The following is an 8,420-nucleotide window of genomic DNA, read 5'->3' on the forward strand; positions in this document are numbered from 1 at the left end:
TCTTTCTCTTTGGGGAACTGTATGTACCAGGGGCTTTCTCACCCTTCTTTTGTCCCCAGTAATGATGACTGTGTCACATCTCAAATGCGGAGAACTCCCAGAAGGCTCTTTTCCTTAAGGGCATAAGGTGGCTGTTACAGCCAGAGTCCAAAGCGAATTTTTTTTGCTTATATACGTTGAGAAACTATGGCCTGCCATTGCAGGATGGGCTGGGTTTCTGATCCTATTCTTTAATTTTATCTCAAGACCCTGAATCGAGAAACTCCAAAATACAGAGCAAGAATAGCCCCCCCCCCCGGCACACTGTTCTCTATATAGATTTAAAACTTTTTTTTTGATGGATCTAACCAATTTGTTAAGGACAGTGGGTTGGTGACAGAACAAAGGAAAGTGAGAGAGGAGGTGGGAGGGATCTAGCCAGGCCCTTGTTTCAGTGGCCCAGTTGTCCCTGAGTGAACGCGTCAGGAAAGACAAGCTACACCAGAAAGTCCTATCCTGCAGGGGAGATGTATCATCTCTGTAGACAAACAGAGACAGGTAATAGTCCAGAAGGAATCTGAGCGTAGGCCCTAGGCCAAAGAGATCTCCGGGACATTTTGGATTCTCTATTCAGTCACGTAGGCAATGGCTAAGTTTTACTTAAACCCATTCTGAAGGTGTTTTTATGGCCTTGCATCTGTAATACATTTAAGAAACTCACAGATGAAAGCTGTACCCATTGTCCAGCAATCACAAATTATGTTAGGAAAGGCACACTTATTATTTCCTCTCTTCCATGCACATGAGAGATGAGAAAGACCAACAAAGACCTGTTTTTTCTTCTCACCCTTAGTCAACATACGGAAGGCACAAGTGTAAATCGATCCTCCGATAGCTGTTCTCCTGTATTACAGGAAAACGGTTTTTGCAAGCTGCCTCAGCCCTTTAGTTGAGAGAAGATGATCCAGCGAGCCAAGGTGTTCCAAAGCTGCCAGTGAGCTGAAATGAAAGGAAGAAACCTGGGGTGGGGGATTCTCCCTCAGCTGAGACTTTCCTCCTACAAAACTTTCTCAAGCGATCTAGAGGGTTATTTTATTTATTTATTTATTTATTTTTGTCTTTTTTAAGACAGGGTCTCGCTACGCAGTTCAGGCTGGCCTTGAGTTCACTTTGTAGCCCAGGCTGGTCTTGAACTCACAACAATCTTCCTGCCTCAGCCTCCTAAGTGCTGGGATTACAGGTGTGTGCCAACATGCCCATCTAGGGGGTTATTGTTTTCATCTGTTCCTGCCCCATAAGCGTATCAAGACATATCTGAAGGGGGGGGCTATCTTAATAGCAGAGAGAAAATTCCAAACCTATAGCTCAACTCTTCATGGAGGCCTAAGAGACAGCTCTAACAGTGTTGTCTCAGGTTACTCTGGGACAGAGGATACTAAATTGGGCTGCCCCTGAGGGGCCTTCGGTTGCCCACCAGAGAGCTGCCCCAGCCATGGCCCCTCAGTTGCTCTCTCAGCTTTCACTGGTTCCACGCAGGCAGTGACCTGTCTCTGGAAAGGAATCCAGATCCCTGTCAGGCCAGCGTGCCCACGGGCTTCAGTGGGGGATTAACCAGAAGGTGCTGGGGAAACTTGTCCTCTGCTTTAAGCAGCTCCTCTAATTAGCCGACAGAGTAACCACTGTTTCTTAGAGTCTTAGAGTTCTATAAGGGATAGATAAAGATTGTGCGAATCCATCTTGCAAATTCACATTTTGGTTGGTATCAAAGTCCACTAGGGGAGTGCCAGCACTGCTTTTTCCGTTACTGAAGCCCAGGCTGTTTGTTGCTCTGGTTTTCTTTCCTCCTGACCCCCTCCTGGGTCATGTGGGGCCAACGTGGGGACCTGATGGCAGCTGTTCCCCAGCCAACTTCCACAGCCAGTTACTGATCAACTTCTGAAGACTACCTTTTGATGTTTCTTTGTCCTCTTTCTGAGTCTGTGTAGATATTGTGTCTGGTAAGTGAGCGATACTCCTCTGTTGTCTGAGCAGCCCATGGGCTCCTTAAACTCACCCCAGTAAAGAATTAGAGAGACAAAGCCTTACCTTCACGGCCCATGCACCACTTAATGTAACGTCTGGGGAGGGGTGGACACCAGCCCATGCCATGCTGCACCATGCCAGCGCTCTGCGGGGACATATAGCTCTCAGGGATCATAAAACCAGTGTCTGCAAAGAATTAAAGAAGCCAAGTTTAAACAAAGAGAAGACGGCTTATTTGAAGGTGGAGAAGAAGGAGGAAGAGAGAGGATAGGTACTCTGGATGAGTAGGGTGCGTTTGAAAGTGAAATACTCTCCTCTTTTGTGAAGATAGGACTTTCAGTTCTTAGTTGAGCACATGGCTGCCCTTTGAGTGAAGGCAGGGCGTACCCTGCGTCCAGGGAGATCCTCGTGACCAGCTGATGATACTCTGCTCAGTGGGATGTGAGGGGAAGCGAGGTGACAACTTTAGGTGGTGACCTTAAAAGGAGAGGGCAGGCCCTTTCTTCTCTCCTTTCACTCTACTGGCTAGAATGTGGGCGTGACAGTCATTTTAGACCTTGTGGACAATGGCAAAGGGATGGCGGTGTGACAAGATAGAAGGGGTCTGGGCCTCTGGACAGCCTCGTGGAATAGGGCAGCCGTGCCAGCTCTCAACTTACAGACGGGCTGCTGCTTGAGGGGGATAAATAAACTTATTTAACTCACTTCTCTGTTCACTGCTTTATGCAGCTGAACCTGTAACCTAATTAAAAGCCTATTGTCTCTCTTCCCCAGGGCACGGAAACTCTTTGAGGATAGGAAATATATCTTCGTTATCTTCTGTGTTAGTCTAATTCAGAAATAATTTGTTACTTCTGGAGATGGAGCTGGAAACAGATTAGCTCCCCCTCCATCCAAATGGGTACACAGGATATGGGTAAAACACACACTTTAATGCTGCCTCCTGTCTTCCTGGATCTCAATGGGGATGGGAGAGGAAGGGTCCCTAGGCGGAACAGCCAGGGCATACTGGGCAAGGTTCCACCCATATTGTCAGCAGAGAAGGGAGGGGAACCACAGGTACTTGGCAGATCTGGGTTATTCCCAGCAGTGGAGAGAGAGAACCCTGTCAGCAGATCAAAGCTGGAGCGCCAGCCAGTTATAGGCCCTGTTGCCTTCGTCCTATTTCAGGTTGGAGCCCGTGGGTGAGGTCCAGATTCTGGAAAGAATTCATGCCACTGGTTTGGGCACCTTAATTACATCAAGAGAGGGTAGGCTTTAGGCATTCAGAGCTGCACGATCACATTGAGTAGTCAGGCATTTAGAACCTGGGTTCCGAGCCAGGCGTGGTGGCGCATGCCCGTAATCCCAGTACTCGGGAGGCTGAGGCAGGAGGATTGATCGTTGCGAGTTCAAGGCCAGCCTGGACTACAAGGTGAGCTCAAGGTCAGCCTGAACTGCATAGTGAGATCCTGTCTCAAAAAAACAAAAAAAAAAAAAAAAAAATAGAACCTGGGTTCCCTGGCCAAAAATGACTCATCAATCATATAAAATATATGAAAAAAGCCAAGTATGCACTGTACTAATTAGTTTTCTGACATAAATAACTTTCATGAAATTTTCAAGGTTTTAGAAGATTGGCTAGTTGGTTGTGGTGACACATGCCTGTAATCTCAGCACTTGGGAGGCTGAGGCAGGAGGATCATTGCGAACTTGAGACCACCTGGGCTACAAAGTGAGTTCAAGGCCATCCTGAACTGCATAGCGAGGCCCTGTTTCAAAAAGACCAAAAAAAAAAAAAAAATTGGCTAATAGTGGGATTATGAAGAACATGCAAAAAAAGCAGCAAGAATTTGAAACTATCTGACAACAGAATCTTAAACTTATTACAGAGTTTATGAATGAAAAATCCTCTTTGAGAAGAAAATAAACAACTGCAGGAGAAAACTGGCTGGATCCCAGAAGCTTCATTAAGAAAAATTGAATGAGTATTTTTTCTTACAGAGCTCTTAGGCCCGTAGGAGTTTTCTCCTCAGTTCTTATTGATATAGGGGAATGAAACTCCCAAGCTGAGAGATATCTGGGATGAGTTTGTGTTCTCTAAAGTCGAAGAATGAGTTTTAGGAACAGTGGAGGTTAAGAGCAGAACATATTTATATTGAGAGAAAGAAAGCTTCTGTCCAAGAGAGGGACAGAAGGGGACCCGAATGGGTTGCCCAGGGAGCCTGTCTTTTCCAGGGATTTTATACAGCAAAACCACAAGGTGAGGTTGGGGGGGGCGGACGGGAAATCACAAGGTGGGCATAAGGTGGGACAAAACTATGGTCAGCCAATAAGAATTGTTCAGGTAAAATTGATTAAATCGGGATCAAATGGGGAAGCGAGTCACATAGCAAGCGGGCGTGAATACAGAGCAGGGGCTTTTCCTGTAAGGGGCTGAGTCAGTGACTCTTCAAGATGACCACTGCCTATTTGGAATATCCACCCCTCGGGAGGTATGTGGGTATATTTGTTTAATCTTTTGTTTTGAGGTCTGGCCTGAAACAGAAATGCCTATCTCTCCGTTTGCAAGGTATCTTGTCTTCCATACTGGCTTCTTCGAGGGCCTGGCCCTGTTTGACTGCCTATACTATTTCTATCTAACTCACCTGCCTACAATATTATCTCCTATCCCCCATTTCTCTTTAAGAATAAAAACAGCTCTTGCTAGGTGTAGTGGCACCCGCCTGTAATCTCAGCCCTTGGGAGGCTGAGGAAGGAGGATCGTTGCTAATTCGAGGCCAGCTTGGACTACATAGCAAGACCCTGTCTCAAAAAAAAAAAAAAAAAAAAAAAAAAAAAATTAAAAAAATAAAAATAACTCTTATTCTAAAAAAAAAAAAAAAATTGTACCCCTATTGTTCAATCAGGAGACACAAACCACATCAACTGTTTGAACAGAGAATTTTACAGAACTGTCAACTAGATGTAATGTTGTTGCTTGGTAACTGAAAAGGCAGGACATAAACTCCGGCATATCGCGGGGAGAGCCCCTGGGGAAAGCAGCCGCCACCCACGGAGCTTGAGAACAAAGGCTGGGGCCTTCCAGGGTTAGAAACGTGGAGCAGGGGCCGCGGCCTCTGAGTGGGGTCTGTGATTCTGAGCTTCCAGAATAACTGTGGGCCTGACAGCAAGGCCTCTGGGGAAGACCTGCTCCCCAGCGGGAGAGTACCGCTGCGCGCGTCGGGGAGCTGTGAGCTGCCGCTAAACTTTTGGCACCTGTTGACCAAGCTGATATCTGGTTTGCGGAGTCCCAGTTCTAACACCGCAGGCAGAGCATAGAGACTGTGGCTCTGTAATCCAGCGCTACTGAAATTCAGATGGTTTCAACTTGCATCAGCTCCTTTATATTTCACAGGGAGGCCCTGCACTATGCGCCCTACCAACGTCTCCAGCCTCAGGGAGCACTGGGCCTGTCCTAGGGCAGGGCAGGGGAAAGCCCTGGCCAGGTTCAAAGTCCTCTCTGTCCTGATTGAACTGTGGACCAGGAGTTGCAGCGATGCCACCTTGTGCAGGTGGGCAGCCTCCGAGTCGCGGCTGCGCTTTGCGCCTTCCGCTCACCGCGTGCCGACGTTGTGCAGACCCCGGCCGCCTCACTGTCTGTGCTGGAAGGGGCGTGGACACCTCCACCGGAGAGCACTCCTGTGCTCTTTCTAGAGCTCCTCCTCTTGCTCCTCCCTCCCTGCCTCCTTTCTTCCGGCTATCTGCCTTTTCCTTTTCTGTATCCTCTTCTTCTTCCCCTCTCCTCCTCTTCCTTTTCTTCCCCTCTTCTTCCTTTTTCTCTTCCACCTCCTCCTCTCCCTCCTCCTTCTCCTCCTCTTCCTTCTTCACATATATTTATGTTAGATGAGAACTTACTGCAAAGGGCAAACATCTAATTGAAACCATCTTCAGCCTTAAAAAAGAATGTATTGGGGCTGGGGATTTAGCTCAGCGGCAAAGCGCCTGCCTGGCAAGCGCATGGTCGTGAGTTCGGTTCCCGGTACTGGAGAAAAACCGAAAAACCAAAAAAAAAAAAAAAAAAAAAGTATTGATTTACTTAACTGGGAAAGCTAGGGGCACAGCTGGATCCAGGGATACAATTATTATTTTTTTCTCTCACCCCACTTCCATTTTGCAGCTTCCTGTGTCAGCCCTAATCTCTCTTACTTCGAGATGTCTTACCTCTGTGCAGGGGTTAAGGGTGGCGTGGCCGCAGAGCTTGAAGCCAGTATCATTCCAGCCCTGTTACCCCAGAGGACGAGGACAACGTTTTTCTCTCATCACCTCTTTATAAACTCCAGAGGAAGGGCTGGCTCTAGTGTACTAGTGTATCCTCCCTGTCCTCTGCCACTCCCTTCCCCTAATACCTGCGACCAGGGGGAAGGGAAGCAATGATTTCATGGCTTAGATCAGAAGTCCCTTTCTATGGTTGAGATATGGGACACTGTGGCATCTTTTCCAGAATCATATAGAACTGGAGGGGAGAGTTATACCCCAAAAGGGAGTGTCATTAATAGCATTTAGAGGATAGCCATGTTGAACAGATCAAAATCAAAACAAAACAAAGGAAAAAAGATGACCAAAGATATAGCTGTGCTACCATCAATACTGCCATAACGCCTGTCACTGTTAAATGAGCGACTACTATGTGTATGGTTGCTTTATGGACACAGCCTCTTTCAGAAAATTATCCATGACACTGACTGCTGTAGTCTGGATCTGGAATGTACCCCAGGGCCCACACAATAAAGTCTTGTTCCTTAGTGTTGTAGTCAGGGTTTACAAAGGAAAAAATTTAATACAGGACACATAATTTATAGGATTATTTTATAATACTCAGAGTCAAATGCAGAAGAGTGCAGGAAGTCTGTCCATACACTAGAGACCCAAAGAACCCATCTGAGGGCCTGGATCCCACAGCAGTGTCCTGCATGAGTGCAGTTGAAGACCTAGAGCACAAGGCAATGTCCTCTATAAGCCCAGCTGGAAGCCTAGAGCCCATGACAATGTCTCATGCAAGTCTACATCAAGGATCTGCACTGGGAAGGCCCAAAGGCCAGTGGTAGAAGCTAGAAAGTCTGTGCCAGTGGGATGAAGGATCTGTGCTAGCAGGCTGAGGGATCTGCACTGGAGCCAGGAAATGGTGGTCAAAGTAAGGACCAGAGACCCTCTGAAGAGAACTGCAGCCATCCTCAGTGACAGCAAGGACCTGAGCTCCTCTGATGATAACAGTCAAGTTCATATCAGGAAAGCCAGCATAACAAGCCACTCCAGGAGAACCAACAGCACACCATCTTCCCCTCTAGTTCTCTTTTTATGCTGTTGGCAGCGATCCTCAGATGGGCCCTCCACACGCAGCACGATGCTGATTCAGTTCAGCTGGGTGTTACAAGCTGACCATTAGTTAATCCACTACACCCAGCATGAAAGGAGGGAGAGGTGGTGGACATTGGAAAGGCCTAGTGAGGGTCTTAGGTCATGGTTTATCCTGGGAGGAGATGGTGAGACCTTATCCCCTCCTCTTTCTACAAGCCATGCAGTGAATAGTTTCCTCTGCCATGTGCTCCCTCCATTATCTGCCTCAAAACTATGAGCCCAAATAAACCTTTCTTCTTTTTAAATTGATTAGCTCAGACATTTTGTAATAGTAACAAAAAGCTGGCCAACACCTTCACCATTTTGTAGAAGCAGTAGCAGAGGTTTAGAAAATTAAATGTACTTGCTTGACATGATAGAGTCTGTCTGACTCTGGGCCCATGCACTTAACATTATACTATGCCTTATGCTGTGCTGAGCTATGCCTGCTGGAGGGGCCTTCTATCTTGCTGTTGTTCACAAATGACTCTCATTAAGGAGGACCTGGAAGAGTGCATGGCTTTTTCAATTGACCTTCAGTCACATTGGCCTACTAATGTTTTTATAATGTTGAAGGTGCATTTTTATGATCCAGTCTGTGGAATGAGGTTAATGAAGCAGTGCTTTCCACACACAGAGCCGAATGTGACTGCTGAGGTAAAAATGTAGAAGGCTGACCTGTTTAATAGGACCAGAGCTGCATAAGCACATGCCAGGAAGACCAAGGCACACCTGTCTGTGTGTGTTCTTAATGCACTGTGGCAAGTATGCATTTAAAAAAAAAAAAGCCTGTAAAATATTTTTGCATTTATTCTCTTGTGTTGTCTTGCTTAGGTTAAAAATCACTTACTTAAAAAATCATTTATTATTTTTTGATGTTAGCTGTTAAAGACTTTATCATATAGGTAAATAATAATTAAAAATACTGAAACAGCTGGGCGTGGTGGTGGATGCCTGTAATCCCAGAACTCAGGAAGCTGAGGGAGGAGGATCGTGGCGAGTTCGAGACCAGCCTCGGCTACAAAGTGAGCGCAAGGCCAGCCTGAATGGCATAGGGAGACCCT

This window comes from Chinchilla lanigera, unplaced genomic scaffold (genome assembly GCF_000276665.1).
Source record: "Chinchilla lanigera isolate Chin_1 unplaced genomic scaffold, ChiLan1.0 scaffold00008, whole genome shotgun sequence".
In the NCBI taxonomy this organism is placed as follows: domain Eukaryota; kingdom Metazoa; phylum Chordata; class Mammalia; order Rodentia; family Chinchillidae; genus Chinchilla; species Chinchilla lanigera.